General features: G+C 38.6%; 1 protein-coding gene across 5 annotated transcripts in view; it reads left to right on the plus strand.

Annotated features, from left to right (window-relative positions):
* Nucleotides 1–20,750, plus strand: part of tmem117 (transmembrane protein 117) — a 220,110-nt gene that overhangs the window by 16,437 nt on the left and 182,923 nt on the right. The window contains exon 1 of one of the 5 annotated variants that reach the window (XM_069904124.1): nucleotides 16,082–16,389. The exons of the other annotated variants lie outside the window; for them this stretch is intronic. The gene's annotated coding sequence lies outside the window, so the exon portion shown is untranslated. Of the gene's footprint in view, nucleotides 1–16,081; nucleotides 16,390–20,750 lie in introns of those variants that run through there. 5 annotated transcript variants of the gene reach the window in all.

Below are 20,750 nucleotides of genomic sequence, written 5' to 3' on the forward strand. Positions count from 1 at the left end.
AACCTCACAAATGTTAGCATTTATTTTTTAAAAAAAACCAAGCATATCATAAAGATAAATGACATTTGATGATGTGCTACTTTGACTTTAAATAAGAACATCTATAATTCTCCAGCTACTGTGAAAGACAGCTAGCTGTTCATTGTTCAGCAAGCATCTCTTGCTAATTTTAGGAGAATTTATAAAGAAATCTCCCTTGTGTGTTGATACTTCAATTTCCCCATATTTCAACCAGTACCAGCTGGTGCCCTGACACTTTCATCTGGTGACCAAATGCTGCGTAGAATCTGTTTAAGCTCGTCACTGCTTTCCAACCAATACCTTAAAGATGTGTATGTGTTGCATTGTTATGTAAGCATTTTTAGCCCAATGATTAATGAAACCTATATTGCATGCAAGCTTTTATGATCAACTTAACTGGCTTTTAAAAAAAAAAAATCTGGAATTCAAGCAACTGACACCCTCAAGTAACCAGCAAAAAAAAATGCTGAAAATAAATAAGTAAAAAGTATGGTGAACTTACAGCAAGGTATGCCAATTTTAAACCCAATCAAGCAACACAAAAATTCATGTACCCAGCATCTACCAGATACCAGGGTTTTTTTTACTGTAAGTGCAATATTTGTAGGTTTAAAAAAAAAATGGTATCAACAGCGTTGGTGAAATTCTGGGATGTATTATCAGCGAAGCTTATGTTCCTCCAACAACCATCCAACTATGCTGTTCTCATTATCAAGGTATACCCTGCTTTACGAATACTTATGAAAATTCGCTTTTATGATGAAGCCTGTGTTTGCTTTTCCGAATGGATTTAAATGGGTTTTTACTCTTGAAAAATAACCTCCAATAGTAGTGAATGGATCTTTGCTTTGTGCCATTTCGGCTTGTGAAAGGTTTCCAAGGAACGCTTATGGTTTCATAAAGCAGGGTATACCAGTAAACTGGTATCGACAACCTCCCTCATGCCATTTATAAAAGCTCCAAAAGAAATGAGTTGTTGCCTACTTGAAAATAGTAAATACACAAATACTCAGCAGATCCCACAGCATCCATATGAGGCGAAGATGGATATGTAACCAATGTTTCGAGCCAAGGGTGTGATTCATAAATCAGTCATGCAATATCTTTTTATGGCTACAGTTAAATTTTTGAAATGAATCTAAACAAAATGGTTGTTGACAGGAGGCAATTAATCTACAGACATCTTTGAGATACAGAGAAAGACCATATCATATCAGAGAATATATGCAAACGCTACACACAGTATCTGAGGTCAAAAATCAAACTAGGTCCTGGATCTGGGAGGTAGCAGCACCAACTTCTTCACCACGGCACTAAACTATAGAGGAAATGACTAGTCAGACTACAAACCAGTAACGCTGATTCACATGCAGGGAATGCTTGTATGTACTGTTGATATGCTGCAGAGGCTTCTCCCACAGGGTGAGGGAAACTTGTTCACGGAGAACAGGGTGTGAAAGGGTCGCCCTACTTATGAATTCTTGGCAGAAAATAGCCTGGGAGGTTTCTGTAAGAGCATGAATGGCCATGAAGAAAACCTTTTTGGAATCCTGCACTGCATCCAGCTGTCCCTTCCAAGAGCGATTGCAATTTGTAGCATAAATCAAAAATGGAAGGTTACACACTTGCTCAGGTGAACTAGTTTGAAACCTACAAACAGAAGTCTGAAATTCCAGACTACTCGGGGATGGGTTGATCTGGATTCTCATGCAGTACTTTTAAAATTCAAATTTGAAGAGTAAAGAATGAATGAACAGATAAAATTTTGATAGTTTATTCATTAGCAAATACAGCATGCTTAATTTATCAAAATGAGGAGTTTTGATAAAGTTGTCGCTGTGCATCTGTGGCACTTGTGTACACACACACACACACCTGTTAAATTGAAAAAGTTTGAGAGTTTTCGAGAAGTCAGGATTCTCAGGTGGTCTGGATTTCTGGCATCTGGATTTTTGGACTTCCACTGTACAAAGTGTAGTTTATATACAATACATCCTGAGAGGAATCTGAGGCAAGCCTTCTGAAGATGGTGAGGCTTTCTTAAACTTTTTAAAGAAAGATATGTGGGCACTTGTATGAGTCACCATTATCTCCAGGTGTTTTGTCCTTAAAAAATTAGTGGGCTGAAATACCATAGGAAATCTGGGAAACAAAGAGGTGGTACTAAAAACTTTTCTAGTCAGAGTTAACACCTGTGCCCACACCTCATCCCTCTTCACCATTCAGGGCCTTAAGCAGTCCTTCTGAGTGAAGCAATATTTCACTTGTGAAGCTGCAGGGGTCATCTACAGCATCCAGTCGGTGCTCCTGTTGTGGTCTCCTTTACTTTGGAGAAACTGGGCGCAGACTGGGAGATTGCTTTGCTGAGCCCCTCTGATCTGCCACAATAGCATGGATCTCTCAATGGCCACCCATTTCGATTTTCCCCCGTGCCATTCCCTTGCTGACATGTATGTCTGTGGTATCATGCTCTGCCAGACTGAGGACACCCAGGAATTGGAGGAGTAGCACTTCTGTCTGGGAGCCCTCCAACTGGATGGAATTAACATCAGCTTCTCTGGTTTCTGTTAACCCTCTCCCCTCTTCTTCCCCTGTTACCTTTCCTGTTTTTTCTCTCTCTTCAATTTTCCCTGTTTCTTTTCACAGAACCAAAATCAGTTCTCACCTCTTCTATCCAATTAAGACCTTTTGTTGGTCTGGACTCCTCCCCCTGTCATTCTGATACCTTTCTGTTCTTTGCTTGTATCTTGAAGAGCTCAGGCCCAAAACATCAGTAATATATCTGCCTCCTATGGAAGCTGCAAGACTGGCTTAGTTTCTCAAGCATTTACTGTGTTTTTACTACAGTCACAGCGACTGGAGACTTCATTGGTAGGCATTCTGTAATCAACACCTTCTGCAGCTATAATTAGAGCTGGAGGAACTCGGTGGATAATGCAGCATCAGCGGGAGAAAAAGAATTGCCACTGTTGTGGGCTGGACGGTCAACAATTCTTTCTCTGACACCGACCCGCTTGACTTGCTGAGTTCCTCCAGCTGATTGGTTGTTGCTCCAGATTCCATCATCTGCAGTCTCCTACGTGATTTCTTTTTGCAAAGCTGCTTCTCAGCTAAGGAGCTCAAAACTGCATACAACATTCCAGATGTAATCTCACTGAAACCTGACTTAGTTCTCCAGATCTGAGGCAATTGGAGATGGACAATAAATGCTGGTGTTTCCATCACATGCACCTCTTTAAGTACTTTTTCACTAACATTGGTAGAAAGTGTTGAGAATATAATTATCTATTCAGTGAATGACTTGGGATTTATTCCAAATTCAGTTTTAGTGACTGGATTAAAATGAATGAATCAAGTGTGCTCAAATGATTACCTGTGAATCATTTCCTGTGGGTGGCATTCTTAGTGTAGCGATTTGGGCAACAGTATTACAGTACCATCCAAATGTGTTCAAATCACGCGCTGTCTGTCAGGAGTTTGTATGTTCTCCCTGTGTCTGCGTGGGTTTCCTCTGGGTGCTCCGGTTTCCTCCTGTCCTTAAACATACAGGAGGGTGTAGGTTAATTGGGATATTTGGACAGCATGGACCAGAAGGACCTGTTAAATATTAATGGCATATTTTCATTGATGTGCAGAGAGTTCTAATGCCCTGACTGATGTTCATCACTTAATTTAGTTTTGATAAAATTATGTAGCATCTGTTTCACTGCTTTGCACAACCATGCTGTGCACAGGTTGGCTTCAATGTTTGCACACTGAGCCAAAGAATTTAAATATCCAATTAATTAATTTGTATTGAGCAATTTCAGATGCCATGTGAATATGAAAGGTGTTTTGGCAATGTAATGCATTTTCACTTATGTTTCAGGGTTACAAACTGAATTGAGCCTTTTGATTATTTATTACCAACAGATGAAATTATTCAGATGATATTATTGAATGAGTTTGGGCGGGGTGGATTTGGTTAGGGCAGTTGAATAGGATAGAAGAAGGAATATGAAGATGGTGTAGTGTTGATAGCTTAAAGTCCAGCTAAACAAAATAATTTGGTAAAGTGCTTACATCGCTCATATCTGACAATCTAGTGAATATGGGCACAGTGGAACTTGTCGTGCCAGAGATAAATATATAAGTTAACCCAATTACAAGCAACATCTAAGATCTCCACTGTAGAGTTTTATAAAATGAATGAACTGGCACAATGTTCTTTACTGTAAAATTAAATTTGCAGCCTTAAACTGTATGTAGGCCAAAAAGTATTGTATTTGTTCCTGTAATGAAAGTAAATTAGTATTGTTAGTACTTGCATTTTTTGATGTTTTGCTGCAAATTCAGTCTTTTTTTTAGAAAGATAGTGTTCATCCGATAGAAAATGAATTTAAATTAGTTCATTGGGGGGAAATTAAAAAAAAAAAAAATGTCTTAATGGAGCAGAGACGCTGGCCACATTAGCGTTTATTTTCAATCCCTAATTGCTTTGATGTAAAGGAGTTGGTGGATCTGAGCTGCAGGCCAGATCAAGTAAAGACATTAGAAATAATAGTGAATCCAGTGATTATATTAAAAAAAAATTATTGAATAGTTTCATGACTTATTTCTGAGTTTTCCGAATGCTAGTTCAGTATTTTTCCCCAAAGCCACCCGCAGGAATGGTCTCGTAGCATCCATGGGAGGTCAAACTATATTACTGACGTTTCAGGACTGAGCTCTTCTTTGAGGTATAAGCAAAAATCAGGCCTGAAACATTGGTAATGTAGCTTGACCTCCTCTAGATTCTGCAAGATCTGCTGAATCCCTCCACCATTTCTGTGTTTTGACTCCAATCACAGCATTTGCAGACTTTCACGTTTCACCCCTAAGTCACTCATCAGACTTCAGTGGCTAATGAAGTTTTGCTTTTTTAAAAAAAAAATCTTTGTACACTTCTCCTGTACAGTCATTCTTTCAGGAACCGCTCACTTGCAATACATTCACTAGTAATTTCACTAATTTATTAACAGACAGGAAAGCTAAGTCAGGAAGGAGATATTTTATTTGGATTGCAGTCATTTTGTGCTTTTAGATGTTTCATGAGTTTGCAAACATTTATTTTTGCAGTTCTAAAATCTAAACTTTCTCACTAACGTAAATGTTATTTGATGCATGTTGTATTCATGAGGAAGTTAAAATAAACATCATTCCCTTTAACTTAAAAAATGAATATCAGTACAAGGACAAAGATATGTGTTGGAATAACAAAAAAACCCTAATTCTTCATTATTTGTAGACACAGCTTGTGTAACAGTCAACTGATCTATCTGACTGTTATTAAATTATTATTGTATTGAATTATTGCCAACAACTGAGTCACACCACAGAGAAGAGGTGGAAAAAGTCATGAAGTGGTGTGACAGAAACAACCTGAATTTCAGCATTGGCAAGACAGAGGAGATGATCACTGACTTCAGGAGGACCAGGAACAACCACGCTCCACTACACATCAACAACTTTGTAGTGGATAGAGTGGAGAGCGCCAAGTTTCTCGGAGTTCACTTAACGAGAGACCGCTCATGGACACACAACATCTCCTCACTTGTCAGGAAGGCGTAACAGCAACTGCACTTCCTAAGAAGACTGATGCGGGCAAGGCTACTGGCAACTATCATGTAAACCTTCTACAAGAGCTCTTTTGAGAATATCCTGGCCAGCTGCATCACAGTTTGGTATGGGTACTGCTGAGAAATTGATCGGAGATCCACAGGACCATAAGAGCGGCAGAGTGGATCATGGGAGTCTCCCTCCCTCCTATTGACATGATCCACTGGGATCATTGTCTGAAGAGGGTACACAAAATCATTGAGGATCCCTTCCAACCCACACAAAGCATCTTTTAGCTGCTCCCATTGGGAAAGAGATGCAGGAGGATCAGAGCCAGTACCACCAGGCTGAGGAACAGCTTCTTCTCACGGGCAGCAAGGATGCTGAACGACCAAAAGAACTGCTCACATTTACCATCCAAGAGTTTCATGTTTTTGAAACGTTATTTATATTAATATTTGACCTGCATATGTATTGCTTGTCTGTATGAATGCTATGTCTAGTTGTGTGTCTGCGCATTTGCACCGAGGATCGGAGAACAGTTTTGTTGGGTTGTACTTGTGCAACCAGATGACAATAAACTTGAGATGCAGCTGACAATCTCAATCAGAATGCATTCTTTCCATTGCATCTCTAAAATGTATGTCAGAGAATTACTTTGACACAATAATGTTCTGTGACATTTAAAGGAAGAATTTCTTGCTCTCCAAATAATGAAGTGAAATATTTGCCATCCAGATTTTTTTTTTTGTCTGATTATGGTAATCACCAGATTGCAACAGGGCTTTTCACAAAAACATGGAAGATGAAGTCCTTTGACATCAGTATGTCATAGGCACCAACAGTTGGGTTTGTCAAGGGATCTTGGTGGAATGTTGGACTTGAAGCCTGTGTTTATTATGCTGAAGCAGATGAAATGAAGGGCTGACAACAGGCTAATCCCTAAACCAGATGGTCTCAGTGTGAGCATGCAAAAGAAAGCTACGGAGGACATCTGTTGTGTACTGATGAGAGTAATGAAAGATTTATTACGTTCCAATAAGTTTCTACTGCTATCAGAATTATGAATCTGAGGGAAACTGAACTTGACTAGATTGGGGTCAATGTAGAATGTCTTAAAAGCATCAATTTGATGGTAGCTTGACTTCTTGAAGACATCAGAAATAAAACAAGTCTCTGCCAAAATGCTTATGTGGATAAACTCCGTGTGAAAGATTAATCATTAAACTGTAGTCCTGGGATATGTCGCATTTAGACAAGGCAATGGTTCAGCCATAATGAAAGTACAGCCTGTCGTTGTGGCTGACGTGTTGTACATTGCTCAGGAGTTTTGTGGAGAGAGTTTAAACATCTCTGCTCATCAGAGGTTATGAGGCGTCCATGTGGATGACATGAAGAGGGCAATGGAATGACTTGACTTGATTTCCCAGTTGGCATGGCAAAGATGTGGCAGCTGCTGTCTTGAGAACAATCACTTGCATTGTAGAGAGACAAATTTCATGTTTTATTTTTGATGTCCCCCTGATTTGGTGTCAGCATGGAAATGTAGCGGCCGTTTAGTACGACAACAAAAAAAAAAGCTACAAATGCTAGACTGTGAAGTTTGTTTGCTTTTTCATACTTGTTTAGTAACACTAAAGGCTGGTCGTCGTCTTTTTCAAAATGACCAAATTTAAGCTTTAACCATTGGCTGAGAAGCAGGATTGGAGGAGCAATCTTCTGGAATGTAATGGAACACTTTTAGATGAACGACCGAGGCAGAAATGACTGGATCACTTGAAGAAGAGACCAAATATTTAGGCTTCCGGAAGAGAACAGACTGTTCGGTTAATTTTGGATTATTTGGATTTTAATGTGCCAAATGGTTGCCTTTTGTTTTGAACGTAGAAGTCTGAAAATCCGAGGATTGGATTGGGTTGGTTTGGATTCTTGGGCAGTACTTTTAAAATTCAAATTTAAGGAGGAATAAAGAAGAGATGAGCAGGTAAATGTTGATAGTTTATTCATTAGCAAGCACAGCATGCATCATTTATCAACATGAGCAGTTTTAAAGAAAGTTAGTCAACAAGTGCTGTCGCTTGTTGCCGCTGTGCATCTGTGGCGCTTGCGTGTCCACGCATGTAAAAGCCCACTAAATTTTTTTTTTTCTTTTTAATTGAGAGTTTGTGAAAAGTTGATTCTCAGGTGGTCCAGATTTCTGGTATCTAGATTTTTGGACTTCTACTGTAGAACTCAGTCTCCTTGATTTCCCCAGTGACTGGGCACCACGAATAAAATGGAGATATTCATAAAAAGAAAAAAACCCTTTTAATGTTTAAAAATAATGATCTAAATACAAAGGGCCCAGAAGCATCTAAAGGGGGAAGTAACACCAGGATTAGAATCTGTCCCATTAATTAATTTTACATTATTTATTTAGAACCTTGCCACTAATCTTGGTGTTGGAGAAATTGCAGATGTCAGTGAATCTGATTTATTGGGTTTTATTACTGAGCTACCAGTTCCAGGATTAATGTTTCATCAAAAATAAGAATAAAAATAGATGAAAAATCAGGTAAAATAGGGATAACTCACTGTGACAGCAACACTACTGAATTTATTTTTCAAGTTTAGGATGACCAGAAACTCATTAGCTTTGGAGGCGCCATGAATATATTAACAAGGTGAGCCCTGTATCTCGGTCGTCCGTGAATGATTATTGTATGTGCCAAGGTACACACTTCAAACACATTTTTCAGCCATTTTGGCAGGAAGTTTTAATATTTAACCTGATGAAACAGTTGAATTCACTAGGAGATCAAAGCATGCAATTGTCCATTAATTCCACTCATACTAAATGCTTCCATATTTTTTTTATTGTTACTAATACAGATTGATCCACTGCTTTGCTTCCCTTTGAACTATAAGGGGAGGAAACTTTTCAACTGGGTCAACTTGGTTGATCCAGCCATTCTATGGGATGAAAATCAAAAAAAAGTTTCCATCAATTGTGTTGGCAAAGTGGAGGTCAGATTTAAAAAAAAAAATGAAGCAGCAAAATTTGAACAAAGCGCAGCTTGCTGGACCGTTACATTGTCAGCAAATTTTAAGGGTATGGAGTACATCTGATTGAGCTGCAGCCTCAGACTTCCAATAGCCCAGGTTCAATCCAGACCTCCTGGTGTTGTCTATGTGGTTTACATGCTTTCCCTGATATTTCACTGTTTCCTCTGGCTGCTCCAGTTTCCTCCCACACCCCAAACACATGCAGGTCAGTTGGATAGTTGGCAACTATGTGCTTTACAGCTCTGTGGAAATAATACCACTGTTTATATGGGGAGAGATGAAGTACTGAGCTACAAAATAATGTGAAAGGATTATTCGCCGAAAGCCAGGGTTCAGCTGGAAGATGTCTGGATTACTTAATTTTAGGTTTAAAATGTTAGTAGAATTTTATTTTGCATATTTAGATAGAAATCTGTGACTATGATTCTAATACAAGTTTCTAAGATTTACCAGAACAATACCAGGAAATGAAAGGGTTAACACATGAGGAACACTTGTTGGCTCTTGGAATGTACTCGGAGTACAGAAGGATAAAGGGGAACCTTGTAGAGGCTTTTCAAATGCTGAATGGCCTGGAACAGAGCAGATGTGACCAGGATGTTTCCCAGGGTAGGGGAGTCTAGGACAAGAGACTGCAACTTCAGGATAAAATGGTATCAATTTAAAACAGATGTGGAAACATTTCTTTAGTCGGGTGGGGTGGGGGGGGGGGGGTCATGAGTCTGTGGAACGTTGCCACAGGTGTGGAAGCAAGGTCATTGGGTAGATTTTAGGCAGAGATAGGCAGGTATTTGATTAGCCAGGGCATCAAAGGTTATGGGGAGAAGGCCAGCAAATGGGTGCACGGATCAGCTCATGATTAGGATGGAGGAGCAGACTCGATGAGCTGACTTCTATAATCTTGTCAGTTAAACAGCACAGAAACAGGCCCTTTGGCCCAAATAGTTAATGTTTGTCAAATTGCCTGCCTGAACTAGTCTCTACCCTTTGATACCAGTATTAGATTTCCAGTTAACTGAGGAGTAGTGAAAATAAGGTTTTAATAACATTTCTACTCAAGCAAATCTGGCCAATTCTCTCAATGACTTTGCTGAAGGGTGTCTCATACCATGGTATAATTCACCCAAGCCATGAGAACTTTGAGTATGAAGTTTTGACTCTTGGCTCTCGAGGTAAGATGTAGACAAGGCCCTTCAAATTTCTTGAAACGAAGGTACTCTGCTGATGTCACTTGATTGTGGTGTTAACATTGAGATCTGTTTAAACTATAACTTTAGCATTTTGGATTTGCTCCAATGTAATCTAGTTAAAACATCATGATCTGACCTTGCAATGAATTGGAATGAATCAAGCATTTTAAATTCCCTCTCTTTGAAGACCATGCAAATCACACTGTGATTCAGAAACAAAATGATGAAGTGAACAGTTTAATTAAATTAATGGACGGATAACAATGAGCTGACACGAACAGAAATTGATAGCCATTCACTTTTAATCATTGAAAATTTAAGACACACAAGATGGCATTTGGCTGATTGTTTCCTCGCCATTCAACAAAAAGTGACTCCACCAAGCCCATCTCTCCGCACTTCGTCTGCATCCTTGCTAGTCCTGATATTTCAGAAACCCCTTGGGGCACTCGTAAAACGACTCCATCATCCTTCCTAGGCTGAGTCCCGAATGCTGAACACTGGGTATAAACCTTTTCCTCATTTCTCCTGTGATCTTTCTAACAATTAGAACAAACATTTTATGAGGAAAATAGAACAAAATAATTAAAGTTATACAAATAATTGAGAAATAAAGACACTTTATCCTTTGAAGGAGTTGCAGGAGACTTAGTGAAAACACGATGCTGGAGAAACTCAGTTGGTCAAATAGTATCCTTTATATAGCAAAGATAAAGATACATAACCAACGTTTCAGGCTTGAGCCCTTCATCAAGGAATTCATCAAGACTCAAGCCTGAAACGTTGGTTATGTATCTTTATCTTTGCTATATAAAGGACACTGTTTGACCAGCTGAGTTTCTCCAGTGTTGTGTTTTTACTTCAACCATGGTGTCTGCAGACTTGCGGAATTTACTGCAGGAGTCTTAATTTAATTGAATTCCTTGTTGTGCTTGGATGATTCCAATTCTTCGAGAATGAAAACAAATGTAGATCTGTAGAACGTTTTGTTTCAATATTTTAATTCTATGCTGCATTTCTTCATTTGCTAGAATGTAGAGGATTGGGTCCAAACAGGCATTGATGCTGCAAACCATTTCAGATAGTTCATAGACCGTAAGAAATGCGTTGAGATTTTCAGGTCTCAAGACGTGGCCCAGTCGCGAAGCAATCATTACGAAAGACATAATATGGTACAGGACAAAAGAGATAATCAGAACAGCTGTTGCAGTTGACATCAACAATAAACTTCTCGCTGATTTCGGTCGTCTCTTGCGGTTTTTACTGAATTTTCTGATTGTGCAACACGTTCGAAAATAGCAGGCCAACAGAATGGACAGTGGAAGAATGAACCCAGAGAATAACCTGAATGTGGAAAATGAAACAAAATGGCCCAAGGGATCCTGATTCATCTCTGTGCAGCTGATTGAATTCATTGATTTTTTTTCAATGTGACAAGCTAAAGGAAGCCCGACAGAGATTCGATTACTACGAAGATCCAAGCACAGATCGAAATGGGTTTTACTTTTCTCAATGTCCACCATGTCGTGGATGCAATGGGATGAACTGTGTTTATATAGCGATCAATGCTGACGAGTGTTAAGAAGAGAATGCGGCCGTGTAGATTCACATAGAAAACAAATCTTTTAACATGGCAGAATGCTGCCAAACTGTTGCCTCTCATTTTGTATGAATGCAGGTAGATTGTAATTGGAGCAATGAAGGTCCATGCAAGAACACACAACACAAGGTTGAACAAAAATATATTACTCCGGGGTCCATGATTTTCTGTAACAGATGTAACTTAGAAATGCTGACCTGTTTCCAATGAAGGCGAAGGCCAGGCAGCAGCTGCACAGGATATCCAGCAGATGGCAGTACCATTCCAGAGCATTGTCGTTCCTGCAGTCGTTTAAATTGTAGGAAGGATTCTCTGTCATCTTTATCATCTCTGTAAAGTGGACATGCTATTCGTTTGTAAGTAGTCCCTGTCAATAGTTCCATTACAATGCAGTACAATGAAAGCATGCATTTAGACTAATTTTGAATTAAAATGTATTCAAGCTCATTGAAATTGGGGTGAGAGGGATGAAGGTTCATGAAGGAACATCAATTTCTTCATAATGACATCAGGAAATGTTGAATTATTTGTCCAATTATGCTGCAAAATAAAGGGCTATGCTTTAGATTTCAGGTTGAGATGAAATATTACTTCTGACTCAAAATAACCAAATATTCTTCTGTGGTTTCAATGTCTAGAAGATCTGTCCACGTTGTCTATATGCAAACATTTCCAGAGACTCTGACCTTGACCAGCCACTTTGATACAAAGGTCAGGAAAGTGTGCCAATACCTCTGCTTTCTCCAGGTTCACCGGCAAAGGCATACTTCCTGGATGCATCACAGCATTGGGATGAGAACTGCTCTGCTCAAGATTGGAAGATGTTTCAGAAGATGGTGAAGGCAACTCAGAACACCAGGCCAACACCTCCTCTTCATGGACTCCATCTGCATTTCCCACTGCCTCGGAAAGGCAGCCAACACATTGAGGGACCCATCCCAGCCATGTCCTCCCATTGAGAAGAAGGCTCGTGTGAAATCATGCACTAACAGACTTAGTTCCTTTCACACCGCCATCAATGAACCCAGCAACAGTGTCTCATGCTGTCCTTTCTTGTTGCTAATTGATCTTTACTTCATTGTATGTCTATACTGTGTAGGTAGGAAATTTCAGGATTTAAACTCCCAGTAATAATGAAGTAAAGGTGATCTGTTTCCAAATTAAGGGGCTGTCTGAATCTTGGGGTGTCATGCGGACAGGAGCAGGACCTGCAGATTGCAAAATTCATATTCCTTCTTGTGGGTTGAAGTTATGGGTTTGTGAGAGGGTTTCAGAATAGCCTTTGTGGAAAATCTGCAGTGCACGTTAGCACTGCAGCCATGATGTGCTGGTGGTAGCAGTTCAACTTGGCAATCGAATCAGAATTTCATTCTTTTCAATGGAAGTCTTCTGGCATGGGCTCAAGAGAAGAGGACCTTCTGTGTGAATCACATTAGAATGTATTGTCAAATCTATTTTGGTAGGATTGATAATGCGTGTGATAGCAATGTGGAAATATGCTCCACCTGTTCCTTTAGTTAATAACTTGAATGCGATTTCTCTGTGAAATCCGCTTCACTCATCCAAAATTTCTCTTAAGGTAGTCGGTCAAAAAAATTGTTAAATGTTTAAAAAAAAAAATCCCTTGAAAATAATGCCCTAGAATCCCTGAGTCAAAGGTTCTTGACACCATTTTTAATCCCATTAAGGCTCACCTCTTATTTATGATGATTTGTCTGATCAAAGACTCGCCCCCCCTCAGTTAAAATCCAGAATGCCTGGGAACAGGAATGTAATCTTTCATTGTCCAATGAGCTTGGTACTCCATTTTTAATTTAATTAAATCTTTTTGTTTGCTGGAATTTAAAGTGGTACACAGAGCACATATGTCTAAAGTTAAATTGTCTCATTTCTATTAAGACATAAATCCTCTGTGAGAAATGTAATATAGGTGATGTTTTTTTTTAGTTCATATGTTCTGGACTTGCCATGACTTAGTGTTTGAAAAACATCTTTCCAATATTCTTCTATCGGTAATTCTTAAGTTAAAGTGGGAATCTTGTCCTTTAATTGCTGGATTACCTCAATGTTGATGTATAACAGACTTCAATACAAAGCCGAATTTTATCTCTTACATTGTTAGCCAGATGGACAATTTTCACTCCACCTACACATGCACAATGGTTAAGGGATATTATGTCTTGTTTAACTCTAGAAAAAAAAATAGATATGCTATCAAGGATTCAAATGTAAAGTTCCAAAAGACATGATGCCCATTTGTGGACTATTATCATAATGTTAAGATTTAATGTTGTTCTGGAATTTTGGCACCGTGTTGTCCATCTCCAAGTTGATGTCACTTGATTCATACACGTCAACGTTCAAACTTGGAGGAAGGGGCTTTGAAATTTTGGGGTTATTTTTGTTGTTAAATCTTATTATTGATTGTCCTCTGAATTTCCTTATTGGAATATTGTATAATGTTTTACATTTTCTTTCTAATCTTAATTAGGTCTTGTCTACAAAAACTTTCTTTCCTGTTCTGGTGTTTTAGGTTTCATAAGGAAGTAGGTTCTTTTATACATTCTACATGGTCAACTGGTATGGACTCGAAAGGCCGACATGGCCTGTTTCCGCGCCGTAAATGGTTATATGGTTATAAATTGTATAATTGTACTGTTTAATTGTTTATATTGTAAAACATCACAAAAAAGGGAAAATAATATCCCTGCCTGAGCAAGGACCATTCTTGTCTTTGATCTCCAGGTTGTTGGAGACTGATAAATTGATATTATTTAATTAGTTTCTGGCACTATCTACTCTCCAATGAGAAGCAATGATATCTATCAATAAGATCTTGTTTGTGGAACTCCAAAACCAATAATACATGATAAATTAAACCTTTTAAATCATTTTACTTGGTTAAGTTATCTGGATCTAGGAAATTGGGCCAGTAAATGGCTGATGGAATTTAATGCAGATAAGTGTGAGGTGTTGCACTTTGGAAGAGCAAATTGGGGCAGGACCTACACAGTAAATGATAGGCCATTAAGGACTGCAGAGGAGCAAAGGTCTGGGAATTCATGTATATTGTTCCCTGAAGGTGGTGTTACATGTAGACAGGGTTGTAAGGAAAGCTTTTGGCATCTTAACCTTTTATAAATCAAAGCATTGAGCATAGAAGTTGGAATGTTTTGTTGAAGTAATTCAAGTCATTGTGAGGCTGCACTTAGAATATCGTGTGCAGTTCTGGTCACCCAGCAACAGAAAAGATCTCAATAAGATTGAGAGAGTGCAGAGAAAATTTACTAAGACGTTGCCAGGTCGTCATGAGTTGAGATACTGGGATAGGTTAAACAGGTTCAGATTATACACCTTGAAACGAAGAAGAAAGAGGGGAGACTTGATAGAGGTTTATAAGATTGAGGGGTATAGACAGAGTAGATATGAGTAGGATGTTTCCACTTAGATTGGGGGAGATAAATATGAGAGGGTCATAGCTTTAGGCTGAAAGGGGACAGGTGCAAGTGAAACATTAGGGGAAAGTTTTCCACAGAGTGGTGGGAGTGTGGAATGAGCTGGAGAGTAGGTCATTCGGATTAGCTAATTTTATTGGTCAGCATAGTCTGGAAGGGTCAAATGGCCTGTTTTTCTGTGCTGAAATGTTCTATGGTTCTATTTTGTATCGTAAGTATCAGCACTGGAAACTTGTTAACTGTTGGAGACACTGGAGACTGAAACTGGTGGTCATTGATATTAATGTGTAAATTCTTAATGTTTTCACCCATCATTCATAAATTTTATTTTTAAAATGAAGGCATTGCTACATTTGTCTAAGATTGCAGGTGATACAAAGGTTCATGGAGGGACAAGTAGTTAGGTTGAAATGGAGAGGCTTCAGAGTGATTTAGATTAGGAGAATGGGTAAAGAAGTTCCACATGAAATCCAATATTGGGAAGTGAGTGGTCCTTCACTTTGGTAGAAGGAATAAAAGGGGAGACTAATATTTGAATGGGGAGAAAATTCAGAATTTGGAGGTGCAAAGGCACTTGGGAGACCTCATGCAGGATAACCTCCAGGTTGAGTTGGCTAATGCAATGCTGGAATTTGTATCTCGAGGAATAAGATACAAGAGCAGGGTTGTGATGTGGCTTTTTAAGGAACTGGTAAGGGCTCATTTAGATGTGGGGTATATTTTTGGGCTTGTGTATGAAAGAATATGCTGGCATTGGTAAAAGTTCAGAAGATTCACAAGAATGATTCTTGGAATTGAGGGATTAGCATATTGGGAATGTTTGATGGCTCTTGGACTGTACTCCTTGTTCAGAAGAATGAGGGGGTGGGACCTTGTAGAAGAATTTGGAATGTTAAAAGGCCTAGACAGAGTAGATGTGGAAAAGTTGTTTCTCGTGGTCGGGAAACCAAGGGCAAGAAGGGCATCCATTTTTGAAGGGCGCCCATTTCTTTAGCCATAAAAAGGTGAACATCTGAAATTTGCCATTATGGACAGATGTGGAGGCCAAATTGTTGGTTATATTTAAGGAAGAGGTTGATAAGTATCTGAATAGTCAGGGTATCAAAGGTTACAGGGAGAAAGCGGGAGAGCAGAGTTGAGTGTGGGGAGAAAAGGATGGAATGTCAGAGTGGACATGATGGACTGAATAGTCTAGTTCTTCTCCTATATCTCATGGTCTTGTGCTCTTAAAAGATGTTCATCGCAGATATTCCTGTGCTCTTCTGTTTTCTCTATTCTATGTAAAAGATGGTCCGACGCTTACCCTTGACCACCATTGATCATAGATCTAATTGGACCTGTTGTGTAAATATCAAGACAACTAGAATAGGTCAGAGGATTGGTAACTCACCTCCAAGACCCTTGAATATTTTCACCCTTTCCATCATGGAAGATGAGGACTTGATGGTATCTCCACCTGCCTGGATGAGTGCAGTTAAGGACACTTCCTAGAAAAGAACAGGTACATAATTTGCAACTAAGCACTAATCTGAATCCTCTTTCCCTTTATCCACAGTAAATTGAAATGTCTAAGAATGTATTGTCTACAAATGCACAGCAGCCACTCACCTAGGCTGCTTTGACCTCTCAAATGCAAGATGATCATCACCAGCAAGGACAAGCAGATGAGGCCACCAATGCCTACAGTTGTTCCTCCTTGTCACACATCATTTTAACTTGGAAATATTTTGCCCCATATTTTTCACTGAGTTCAAATCGTGAAATTCTTTTGTGGTCACCAGAACGACCTGTCCTTCAGAAAGGCACCTCACTACCATCTTCTCAACTGGCAAATCAGGATCAGAGATAAATGATAGGATTTATTAGTGATGATTTCATTCCATAAATGAATTCCATAAATGTGGATTATATTGACATTCCTTAAAGAGATGACAGGCTGAATAGCTTTTGATTCTTGCCTTCCCCTTTTCTGAACAACTGTGGGAAACATGTCAACAGGAAATGCTTCCTAATACATCAATCATGAGGTACATTATTAAGGACCCCCAATCATCCTGGTCAGAACCTCTTGTCATTGGTATCTTTAGGTAGAAGGCATCTCTAGGTTCAAGAGCAGTTTCTTTCCAACAGTTGTTTCCAATAGCTTCCTTTGCTATTTTAATGGTTGCTCCAACACCACAGAAAGATTGTCTGCTCTATTGCAAAGTTGCTTTTTGCACAATGGTAACTGAATAATTCCTGTCTTTCTTTTGGGGTTGTCCCTTTTTAATCCAATTAAGTATACTATTGTAATTTTTTTTTTACAAAGTACCTATTAAGTAAGAATTTTGATGCATATGTACATTTTCATTAATGTCAAATCCTGTTGCAGCGGGTATCTATCTGTGCTGTCAAGAGCAATAGTCAATTGGTAGCGAAAGGAGAAGGAATGCTGGAAATCATCCCAATGTGGCACTGACCAAGACTAATTCCATTCTTTTGGTTAAGCGATCTAATCTGAGACCTGCTGTAGTGAATTACTCAATCAACTGGTTGGGACGATTGCGCACACAGTTAAACACAAAAAAACCAATGTATTTTGCTTTGTTTTGAACTTTATTGAGCAATTTAATTGCTGTAATCAAATTTAACATCCAACATTCTGAAGATGCTGTATTTATTCATTTTAAATTCTCTTTCACATAATTAGTGAATAGTTGGAAAGCAAGTGCAATAATTACTGGATATGCACATTAAATACATATTACAGGATTGTATCTTCATTGAAATGACAGCCCTGATACAGAATTATATTCATAATTATGCTAAACACCACATATCCTAATTGATTCACTGTTTTCATTAAAGTGAAAGATGCAGAAATATTTTACATTATGATTTTCATGTGATTTGAATCTGTTCAATACTGAAAGATAAGATGGCAGCCATGTTTTTCCAAGGCAATTAACTTTTTGGAAAAATGTTTTTCAATTAATTGCACTTGTAACTTGAAATTTAGGGTTTAAATTTGATACAGACTTCTCACATGCTGTTTTTACAAGCCTATGAATTTAGGATGTCATGCTCATTTAAATGGACTAGGTAGACAAATAAAATAAGTCTCCTTATACTGATTACATTCTCTGTCTATCTACTCTGCTGTTTCAGATATGAAAGACTGGGGAAATGTTTAGACTTTGGGTACAGACAACATTTTATTGATTTGACAAGATGATGAGAGAGAGTTTATTGTCATACATAACACCAATTCTTTCAAATAGTTTGCTTCCTGGGGAAAAAAAATTGGGGATTATGATGTTCAATTTCAAGCTGAACACAAATTTAATTTCAGGTTTGTTGCATCACGTTGAAAGTAGGAGAAATATTAAATGAATTTTTATATTTAATTTAGCATGTTTAATTGCATAATGATGGTGATACATTACGCTAGTTCAACTGACCTAAAAATGTTATGCCGTTGATTTTCATTTGTACTCAGAATCTGATGCCTCTCATGACGATGTCTAAAAATAGTTGGTCAGCATTGATGGATTTCAGTTGCCCTGATACCACTTTTCATGGTTGTGATGCCCTGGTGAAACCTTTCACCATGTTCGTCACTGACCAAGATCAGTAGGGAAGAAGTCCAAGTGCGAATACAGAAAATGAATTTTTAATGACACATTGGACTTCATGGTTTTGTCTGCCTGAAGCATGATGTCAATCAGCTGGATGTAGTTTAGTTGCCAAGAAAATTCTCAACAACATCTTTAAATGCCTTCAATGCTATTTCTTGTGTTTTTATTTGATCTATAGATCTGAATAACATTAATGAACTTTACACTTTAATCACCTTTGTTTCATCTTGCTGAATTTAAATCCAAGATAGTCTCGGCTAAGAGTAGCAAAGAACCAAGTGGATCAGTGATGGTGCACTTCTCAAAATTGACACTGGCTCTGAACCTAACTTTCAATCTAATGCAGCACATTTCCTTTGAGGCAAAATTTCCTATGGAAGCCTTTTCTCAATTCAATTATATTTGAATGAAATTCATAGGAAATAGCAGGAGGAATACATCATCCAATCCCTTATGCCTGTTCTGTCTTTCAGTAAGATTATGACTAATCTTTTGCTTCAATCCACTTTCGATAAGCCTCGATTTCATTTATGTCCAAAATCTATCAATCTTTGTCTTAAATATGCTCGGTGACTTGAGCTTTACAACCCTCTCTGGGAGTAAGTTCCAAAGACTCCCTCTGCTTTGAGTGAAGAAATTTCTCCTGATCTCTGTGAAATGGCTGGCTGACCTTTAATACTGCAATCCTTGATTCAAGACACTCCAGCAATGGGGTGGAGAAATGCACAGCAAATGAAAATCATCTGTCGGGTTAAAATGTATTTAATGCTTGCAAGCAATCTGCTTGTGGTTTTGTTTAACATTTTTATTCTCTCTCCAAACAACATCTTTGAGCCAGGGTCATAGCTCATTTCTCGGCTTGTAAGTTTCTTCTGAGAAATAGAAGAGCTGCAGAGAATGTTCTGACATTTCCTATTGACCATATAGTAACATTTTAATAGCTTGTAACAACATTTAGCAACTTGTAATAATGTTTAATATAATTTCATAAACTTTGAAAAACTCAACTTAACTTTGGTACTAATTTGTTTGAATATGTTATAGATAACAAGAAGATTCTTTTTATCCTCCAAGCAGCTATAAAGGAAAGTAGTTGCAGCAATTAAGTCAATAGGAAGTTGGAAATTGGATTTGAAATTTGGAATGGCTGTTTGGAGCATTTTGAACTCTGAGTCACAATTGTCAACAATAGCATCCAGGCCATTGCGAGCAGTAAGCCTTACTTATGGATTCCTTCTGTGTGTTTATTGCAAGTTTGGAGAAATAGCTGCTTGTCCTTTGAGGACTGTTTTGGTTTTGGAGTTATTGTTGAGAGGTGGTCAGCTGGATGGATAAGAATAATATGGCAGCCGCCGCAGAGGCTGTTGCCACTGAGAGGGTGATGTATCAAAGAGATGAAGGTCAAGGAACCTGGAGAGGAATTGCAACATCGGGACTTAGATGCAAGTAGAAACAAAAATGCTCTTCAAAAAGACTGAAAGAGGTAAGAGAAGGCTGATGGGAATAATTGCAAAAAAGCATCAACAGAATTGAAAATCAGCCACATGAAAATGGCTGAAGGTGTGTCGCAAGATGTTGATGTGGAGGATGGTCAAGAAAGACTGGAGACCGATATTAAGGCAAAATCTGACATACTGGATGATATAAAACAAAGTGATGGTGTGTCAAATACTAGAAACAAAAGAATTAAAAGTTCTAGAGCAAGCTCTGGAGCTTCCCACGCTTCAAATATTGCATCTGCACGTTTAAAGTTCAGGCCGACGTGGCTGCTCTTGAAGCAAAATAAGTTGGCCTTTAGAAAAGGAGAAGGAGCAGCAGCTGAGGAGGATAAAGGTGCAGCAATGGAATGAAGAGGAACCAAAAGGATCAGCTATGGAGAGAAGAGGGGAAGGTGCAGATAGAAGAGGAGAACCTAAGGAGGGAGGATGTGCAGCTAAATTGGGGACAGGATCGGCTGAAACTGGAAACAAAAAAAATTGCTGTTAATCAGGCCAGGGCAGAGGCACTAGAGCCTCCAAGCTAATTTAAAGTAAATTATCAAAAGCGTTGAATGTTATGGAGTCATATTTTGAGGAAAGGCAGCAGAAAAATGAAATAATTAAAACTAAGGCAGAGCCAGTGACATGGTTATGAGACTTGTATGCACCTGAACAAATTCTGTTAAGGCACAGTAGGGACAAACTTCAAGCCCCAGCGTTGACCAAAATGGACAGAATACCTTCATTCAATGCAGAATACTTGATGC

This window comes from Narcine bancroftii, chromosome 11 (assembly GCF_036971445.1).
Source record: "Narcine bancroftii isolate sNarBan1 chromosome 11, sNarBan1.hap1, whole genome shotgun sequence".
NCBI lineage: Eukaryota > Metazoa > Chordata > Chondrichthyes > Torpediniformes > Narcinidae > Narcine > Narcine bancroftii.